Genomic DNA, 9,458 nt, shown 5'->3' on the forward strand with positions numbered 1-9,458 from the left:
ATGAATGCATGCATTTTCTTGTGGATAAACACGTAGAAGTGGAATTGCTGAGCCATGGGGTATGAATATGTTCATCTTTAGTAGATACTGCCAAACAGCAGTCCAAAGTGGTTGTACCAATTCAGACTCCCACCAGCAGTGTATGAGAGGTGTGATTGCTCCACATCTCTGCCTACTGTGTTACTGTCCATCTATTTCATTTTAGCCATTTTGCTAGGTACACCGTAGTATTACATTATGGTTTTAATTTACATTAGGCTGATAACTAAAGAGGTTGAGACTTGGATATCTTCTTTTTTGAAGTGACTTTAAAAATCTTTCACCTGTTGTTTACCTCCTGGACCCTCTAATTGGGCTTCTTATTAATTTGTATTAGTGTTTTATATAGTCTGAGTAGATACCAGTCCTTTGTCAAATATATGTATCAGAAATACTTTCTTTCACTCTGTGAATTGTCTACTCATTCTTTTAATGAATAAAGGTTAATACAGGCCAGTTGCTCATTTTAAAAGTCTTTACAGTTAGAGTATTTTGTCTTTGCCTACATATAGTAAAGGATTGAGCTTGTTCAAAGACAGCTATGGCCCTTACCCCTGGCAGGTAATCTGTAAACCCTTGGAATGTCCTGCTTCATGAGAGTATCTTTGTTTACCTGGATGCCTTGGGCCATGCCAGTTGTTAGTTCATTCTTGCACTGCTATAAAGAAAAAACTGAGAGTCGGTAATTTATAAAGATGAGAGATTTAATTGGCTTATGGTTCTGCAGGCTTTACAAGAAGCATGATGCTGACATCTGCTCAGCTTCTGGTGAAGCCTCAGGGAGATTTCAATCATGGTAGAAGGAGAAGAGGGAACAGAACAATCACATGGGAACGCAGGAGCAAGCAAGCAAGCGAGAGTGGGGGTGGGGAGTGCCACACACTTTTAAATGACCAGATCTTACAAGAACTGTCACAAAGACAGCACCTAGCCATGAGGGATCTGCCCCCTTGACTAAACACCTCCCATCAGGCTCACCTCCAGCACTGAGGATTACAATTCAACATGAGATTTGGGTAGGGACAAATACTCAAACTGCATCACCAGTTTATGCTAACACTGTTATTTATGGTTGGGACCTTGGGTCATGTGGTATCACATTGACCTCTGGAGAGGCTGGCAACTCCAAGGTCAGCAATGTGAGAAGTGAGCCATAATTATGCCATTGATACCCTCCCCACTCCCACGTCCAGTCCTCTAAAAACAATGGACACCAAGGCTTGGTTGAGCTTCCCTGGTTCCATTGCCACAAGGTTCCATTACATCTCTGCTATAAGTAAGCACTGTCCACACAACTCCACTGGGAGAAGACAACTGGAAGCTCTGTGTGGTCTCTCCTGGACCCTGCCCTATGTGCTTCCTTCTATTTAATTTTCATCTATAAGCTTTTGATATAGCAAACTATGAGTATAATAAATTTGCTGAGTTCTGTTTGTCTAGTGAATTACTAAACCTGAGGGGGGTTTTGGGGAACTGCTGCCTATCAAAGGTCATGCAAATGTCCTCTTGTTTTAAGGCTTTGTTTTTATGCACATTTGGTTATGCCACCACTCTAGACTCACTCTTTGTGCACAGTGTGGTATGTGAATTACTAGTCAAGATACATTTTTTCCCTATGTGACATTCACTTCACCTTGCATCATTCATCGAAAAGACCACCTTTTCTCACTACACTGATGTCACTTTTGCCATAAGTCACCTGATCTGTATGTTTTTATATTATTTTCTATTCTGTTCCATTAGTTCATCTTACTATTTTGAACAAATATGTCTCAATTACTAATTCTTTATAATGGTACTTCGAATCCATTGAATCCTCCAGCTTTGCTCTCCTTCAAAATTGGCTTGGCTATTTGTGGCCTTTTGTATATCTATGTGAATTTTAAGCTTGTCTTTTTTTTTTTTTTTTTTTTTTTTTTTTTTTTTTTTTTTTTTTTTTTTTTTAGACCAAGTCATGCTTTGTCACCCAGGCTGAAGTGCATGGCGCAATTCTGGCTCACTGCAATCTCTGCCTCCCAGGCTCAAGCAATCGTTCCACATCAGCCTCCTGAGTAGTTGGGACTACAGGCAGGTGCCATCACCCCTTGCTATTTTTTTTTTTTCTAGAGACTGCGTCTCACTATGTTGCCCAAGCTGGTCTTGAACTCCTGAGCTCAAGTGATCTGCCCACCTCGGCCTCCCAAAGTGCTGGGATTACAGGTGTGAGCCATTGTGCCCAGCCAGCTTCTCAATATATGTATTTTAATCTGCTGGAATTTTGATGAGGGTTATATTGAATTATAAATTAACATTTTTAAATCTGTTATCTTTACAGTATTAAATCCAGTAATCCTTGAACACAGTATATACTTTCATTTATTTAGATATTTAATTTCGCTCAATATTGACTTGTAGTTTTCAGTGTAGAGATGTTGTACATCCTTCCTTCAGTTTATTCCTAGGTATTCGAAAGGTTTAAAAATGATGCCATTATAATTTATATAACATTTGTATGGAAAACCCAAAAGAAACTACTGCAGTAGTTAATGGTGATGACTATTAGCAATTTTCCTAATTGCAAAGACAATATTAAAAAAGCAATTTAATTTCTATACGCCAACAATAGAAAAATTATAAAAAACATAGGCTAATGTTTTATTTGAAAAATATTTTTCTTTTAATACTGACTTAGAAAAATCTGTGGAATCTGAAAGTAATTTTTTCTTTGAGGTAGGGTCTTGCTCTGTCACCTAGAGTACGGTGGTAGGAACATGGTTCACTTGCAGTCTCGACCTCCTGAGCTCAAGTGATCCTCCCATCTCAACCTCCCAAGTTGCTGGGACTACTGGTGCACGCCATCATGCCTGGCTAATTTGTGTGTGTGTGTGTGTGTGTGTGTGTGTGTGTGTGTGTGTATTTTTTGTTGAGACATGGTTTCATCACATGGCCCAGGCTGGTCTTAAACTCCTGGGCTCAAGTGATCTGCTTGCCTTGGCCTCCCAAAGAGCTGGGATTATAGGCATCAGGCACCATGACTGGAGGAAAGTAATTTTTAAAATAATTATTTTCTTAGAATTTTCCCTGAAATGTCCTTTGCAATCTATTTCCAGTGTTATGTGGAAAAACAATGTAAAAATGCAATTCATTGGTAGTCATTTTGGTAGGATGATACATTCCAAAAAAAAATGGATAGACATACACGTTAACTATCGAGCGACGTAATGATTTTTACAGAGTTTAACATTCCTTTTAGAACTCCAATAACTGTATTTATTTAACCTGCATACTGATGACTGCAATTAGGGGTCACTTTATCTTAGAATAATTAAATATATCATGATATCCCAGTTTAATCCATTAAATTGTTACTTTCAGTTTGCCAACAAGTTCTTATGATCTGCTTATCTTATGATTAAATCAGCACAAAATATATTTCACTTATTTATAATTATTCAAGTTTTATTTTCTAAGTAGCAGGCAAATCTTCAAGGAAACCTAATTATAACAAAACAGTATGTCATATTTCTATTTCATTTGATGTAATTTAAATTTTAATTCCTGATTTTTCAAAAAATAATTAGAACTTTACCATTTCCCAAATATAAAAGAAAAATGTCCTGGATATCAATCTACAGAAAGGCATGAAGCTGCAAAGGACAGAGGAGAAGGAGATGATGTGTCAAATCAGATAGACCAGTGTATCAATTATAGTTCAAAGATGGAGACTCTCTTGGGTGAACCCATAATTCTACTGGCCATACTCCTTGATTAGACTACACTGGATAATAAGACATCTCTATAGTTAGTTCCCCAAAATTAGATATCTTAATTATTTGCCTATAGAGTTTTATAAGTCCTTTTGTAAGAAGAAAACAAAATGGACATTTCTGGACTATACCATTTTGAACATTAAATACACATTATATTTGATACCCAAGTGTAACACTTACCTGGCCTCTCTCTCCCAGCTGTGGCTGACCTTTAAAACTGGCACGGCCATTAGATTGAAGACTATAGCAGGTCTTTTACTTATACAAGTGGTTTCCACAAAAGGAGCCTGATAAAGAAAACTGAGTCAGAAAGAAGGCAGCACTTTTGTTATCCAGAAGAATGCTTTTGCTCTGAACAGACAGTTGCTGTTCTCCAAGATCTCTGGCATGCTTGCCCAGAGAGAAGAGCTGTGTAGTCTCCATCATCCATAGAGGTGGCAGGAACACCATTTGCACAAGTCAGAATGAGGAAAGGTAGGAGACTTAGGATGTGAGGCTTGAGACAAAAACAGTTGACAAGCAGCAAAATTCTCCTAGTGTACACAGCCTATTCTCCTGAGGGGAGTCATATAAGTGCAAATATAACATCTACAGCTACAGGAATTTTTTGTATGTGCTCTTTTAATATTTATTTTATCTCACTATTTGTCACAAACATGTAATGAACATTGGTATGCATGTATCTGCCTCCTCCACTGGACTCTGAGAACCCATACACCCAGAATCTTGTACATGGTTGGAACTAAATAAACCACACTTTTAGAATGCATGCCAATCTTTAAAAGACTATTGTAATGTTAATTTATACCTACATACATGACTTAACTTTTCAAAAGATCTTAACAAGTGGGTACATAAGTCCCCTCTCAGTGATGTGTTAATTTTTTAATTATTTGTAAATATTGTGTTCTGTGCTGAAACAAACTGGAAAAAAACAAGTTTTAAAAATGTACTGAACAAAAGGAAAATGTGCCTCTCTATTAACCTAGCCAATGTGGAAAACTCTATAACACTGCATAATATTTTGAATTAATATAAATCATGAATTATAATGTTACAGTTGCATTTGGGCTAATTTGCATTATTCTGACAAGGTCAGAAAATTATATGATCCAATTATTTCAAGCAAAATCATGGTTTTAGTTTGTATGTTTGACAATTCTATTTTTACAACCAATGAAGCCAACTGTTTGATACAGAATCTGTCCTAGAAAATACCTACGTAGAGAGTTATCGATTTAAAATACAATAAGATGTTTTAAAAATTCGGTTAAAATGCAAAACAGCTTAAAAAAAAACCCTTTAACAAAACTGGTCCTTAAGGTACCTCTCCTAACACACATAAATCAGGTAATTGAAACATAAATGGACACAGAAGAATATGGACACGTGAACTGTACTTGCATCTTCCTCATCCTTTTCCTCTCAGTCTCCCCCATCTCAGTACGTGGTGCTAGGATCTGAATGGTTGTGTCAGTTGCACCCCCATTCCCTTGTGCCATAATTCATATGTTGAGGCCTAATCCTCAATGTGATGGTATCTGGAGGTGGGTCCTTTGGGAGGTGACTTGTATTCTTATAAAAGAGACCCCAGAGTGATTCCCTTGTCCCTTCTGCCATGCGAAGACACAGCAGAAACATTTATGAATGAGGAAAACACCCAACACAAAATTTGCAAGCACCTTGATCATGGACTTGCCCCCAAAAGTGTGAGAAAGAAATTTCTGTTGTTTATAAGCCACTAGTCTAAGATATTTTTGTTCCAGCAGCCCCAAAGGGCTTAGACAAATGGTAATTCTTACAATAGTTTAAGACAAAAACCATGCCATGATACCTGATGCTTGCCTTTCTCTCACATTAAAATCTTGAGTAAACTTTGTTAGCTCTATGTTCACAATATATCCAGAATGTGCTAGTTTTTTTTTTTTTTTTTTTTTTTTTTTTTTACCAGCTAATACCCATCATTTCTAGTTTGGATTATTACAATAATACTTAATCTGAAAGTGTTTATTCCTTCAATTGTTCATCCACCTACTACTGGAACAAACCACTTAAACCAGACACTGTTCTGGGTTCTCTAGTACACAGGAAATTGTCTTTTTGGACTTTACAAAACGAATATCTCTTATCCATCCTGAATCTTACTATAGTGCACTGTCCCAGGACATGACAGCCAGAGCACTAAATACAGTCAATATGATAAAATAATTCTAATACCCAAGTAAAAAAATCATTTTCCAGGATTGGCTTCCAATGCTTTGCTTCTAAATCCAACTAACTTGGGAAACCTAACTGGTATGTCATTAAGAATATTCTGATGATAGATCACTATTGGTAAATGATTCTAGTCAAAAGGAATAAAAAGAAATGAATGAAATTGCTATATAAACATTCTTTTTATTTTTAAACATAAATGAAGATGTTTTGGCCCTTACATCTCTAAAAGCGAAGAAGAGAGAAAACTGATGTTAGACTTTGTCTGATTCTAGCAATAAATAATATTTGTTCATGGAAACCTAATTAAAAAAAATGCCCAAGCTAATTAAGAAATACATTTCCATAAAATGTTACTTTTTATATTTATTCAAATTGGGATATTTGTTATTTTGATCAGCTGAACATTAATAATAGTTGTAATCATACAAAAAATTCCTATGTTAACATTTAGGAGATTATGATCACAGGATATGCACAAAATTTAAATACAGTTGTCTGTTGGTATATACCTGGGATTGGTTCCAGGACCCCCGGTATACCAAAATCCTCTCATACACAAGTTCTGCAGCTAGTCCTGCAGAACCTGCTTACAGTAAAAGTCAGCTGTCCTTGGGTTTCATATACAGCAAATACTATATTTTTGATCCTCATTCGGTTGAAAAAAATCTGTGTATAAGTACAATTCGAACCTGTGTTGTTCAAGGGACAACGGTATACACATATTTTTTGCTGCAGTAAAGGATAACCAATAAGGCTAATGCCTAAAACCGTACTATATAGAATTCTTGTTAGTCAGGGTTTCTCAACAGCACACTATTGAGATGTTGAGTGGGTTAATTTCTTGTTGTTGGGGGTTGTCTTTTGCAATGTAGGATATTTTGCAGCATCCTTGGCATGTTCCCACTAGACAACAGTAGTACCCCATTCCCTAGTTTATGAAATCAAAAATGTCTCCAGACATTGCCAACTGGCCCCTGGGAGGCAACAGTCCCTTGCTGAGAACCACTGCAGTAGAGAACAGAATAGTAATACAATGTAAAACTTTGACTATCAAAATGGATGTTAGTATCAAACTACTATGGTATTTAATTCCATCTGATAACATTTAAAACAGTGATAGTTACTGTAAAATAACATTTTACAATGCACTGGAAGTTACATTATTTGCCATTACTTAAAATAATGGTCAAGAACTTTAAATGATCCACTGGTTGAAAGCATCCTGTAGTTTATAGGAAAGGTGAGTAATGCACATTAACCTTCACTCAGTTTTTTTTTTGGAAACGGAGTTTTGCTCTGTCGCCAAGACTGGAGTGCAGTGGCGCCATCTCGGCTCACTGCAGCCTCCGCTTCCTGGGTTCAAGCAATTCTCCGGCCTCAGCCTCCCGAGTAGCTGGGACTACAGGCGTGCGCCGCCATGCCTGGCTAATTTTTGTATTTTTAGTAGAGACAGGGTTTCACCGTGTTGGCCAGGATGGTCTTGATCTCCTGACCTCGTGATCCGCCTGCCTCGGCCTCCCAAAGTGCTGGGATTACGGGGGTGAGCCACCGTTCCTGGCCCCAATTAAGAGATATTTTGCAAACCCTAATATGGCACTTTAGAACACTATATGTTTATCTTGTATAGTTCTAAGACTTTTTTCCTTTTGATGAATGTATTAAGTTCTTGAAAACTATCTCTCCTGATAAACGTCTAGAAAATTTAACTGAAAAGATCAGAGCTTTTAAACAAATGTAAACTACTTAGATGCAGAGCAAATGTTTTTCAAAATTCAAATTGTGTAGACTACTAACCGTGTTTTATTTCCATGTTTCAAATGATGCCTATACAATTCCAAGCATCTGGAGGCTAAGAATAGTTTAAGAACTCCAAAGACCTATTCGATACAAAGAAGCAGTACACGTACCTCCTTAATCCTGTTACTAGTTACCTAAATAGTCTCACTATGCCCCGGTTCTCTCAGCTTAATCAGTTTAATGGCAACTTATGTAGTACTTTTATTGTTTTAAACCAATTCTACATAGATTGGCTACTATTAATCGAACAAATTTATGAGCCATATAGAAAAGATGTCAGAAACAAGAAATTTGTAGTTAAGTAATAACTTGCTTTGTTTACAATTCAGCAGCAGCAGCAGCAGCAGCCTCACAGCTGAACTACAGCACCGGTCTCCAGAACCATCACACCAAACTCCTTTTCCTAAGAAAATCTCACTTGAGCTTTTAACTCTATATTATATATGGAGTTTGGGGATATTTGAAAGCAAGTTAAATAAAATTCCCACCAAAGGTGGCATAAGGCACCAGGTAGAAGTAGCCAAACTTAAATACAGTAAGTCAATTTCTAGAAAGCTTTGAATATTATTTCAATTTGTCCGTATTCAATGCAAATCGTTACAAAATCACGTCTATTTTGAATTTATTAAATTTCTCAAAGTTTTTTTTCAAAATCTGAGTTCTTATAAGAATTTGTAACAAATACCTGTTACAATAAAACAATACTGAAAGTATTGTTACTTTTGATAACCTGGTATAGATGTTTCTTACTAACCCGCTGTAAAGAGTTGATCTACACATGCCAGTTACCATGGTCTTCTAAAAGCACTGTTCAAGCCCTAAAATTAACTCAGTTAAGACTCAGATGTTTAATAACATATCAGGAACCACCTGTCCCTCAGACTAAAAATCACTTCTCATTTTAACTACTCCAGCACTAAAAGTGAAAAGCATAATAATGTATCTACCAGCGCTACTGCTAAACAGTCCGGGTCCCCTGAAACTTATCCCTAAACACAGTGCTTTCGTGGGGCATCTGCGCCTTACTTTTGCAGTCTGGGGTGACTGAGTCAACGTGACCGTGCGGAGCACCAAGCAGCCCCAGGTCCCCATGGCTACCGCCAGGGCAACGCTTCGCGGCCCGCTCCTCAGGGACCCTCAGGGGCGGCGCCGGGAAATTAGCCTTGCGGAGAGGAACCGCAGGGCTCCGGGGACGGGCTGGGGCAGCCGGCGGGCAGCAGAGGCAAGCCTGGCAAATTCTTCCCAGCTTCTTCGCGGCGCTTGGGGCAGACGTCCTGGCGACACCAGGCCGCGTCGGTTCCCCTTCATCCTATTGTCCCTTTAACACGGTGGCTTGAGAACTTTATTTTGTGCCCACTCAAGAAAAATTTTAAATGATTTTACAGATACAACCCCAAAGATGAAGCTCCAACAAACCCGCCACTACTCGAGCCTTTCTCACCGTCTTCCTCACAGGCCCCACCCCCTACCGCGAGGAGCACGAGCTGAGGGGAACACAAGCCCCTGTTGGGCACTCCTCGGCCTCGCCCCGCCCCCAGGCGCGCACCCAACCCATATAAGGCGAGGGGAGGCAATCGCGCCAGCTCTGCCTCCGCCTCCGCCTCGCGCGCCGTCCGGAGGGAAGGATTTGCAATAGACTTCCTCAGTTCATTTCTT

General features: G+C 38.5%; 1 long non-coding RNA gene across 1 annotated transcript; it reads right to left on the reverse strand.

The window, feature by feature from the left end:
• Window positions 1–452: 452 nt before the first annotated feature.
• Window positions 453–9,265, reverse strand: LOC129532707 (uncharacterized). Its single transcript, XR_010132948.1, has 3 exons — window positions 9,219–9,265; window positions 3,969–4,075; window positions 453–697 (listed from the first exon to the last, which is right to left on the reverse strand). It is a non-coding gene; the product is annotated as an uncharacterized lncRNA (long non-coding RNA).
• Window positions 9,266–9,458: the final 193 nt, after the last annotated feature.

The sequence above is a fragment of the Gorilla gorilla genome, chromosome 2, assembly GCF_029281585.2.
Source record: "Gorilla gorilla gorilla isolate KB3781 chromosome 2, NHGRI_mGorGor1-v2.1_pri, whole genome shotgun sequence".
In the NCBI taxonomy this organism is placed as follows: domain Eukaryota; kingdom Metazoa; phylum Chordata; class Mammalia; order Primates; family Hominidae; genus Gorilla; species Gorilla gorilla.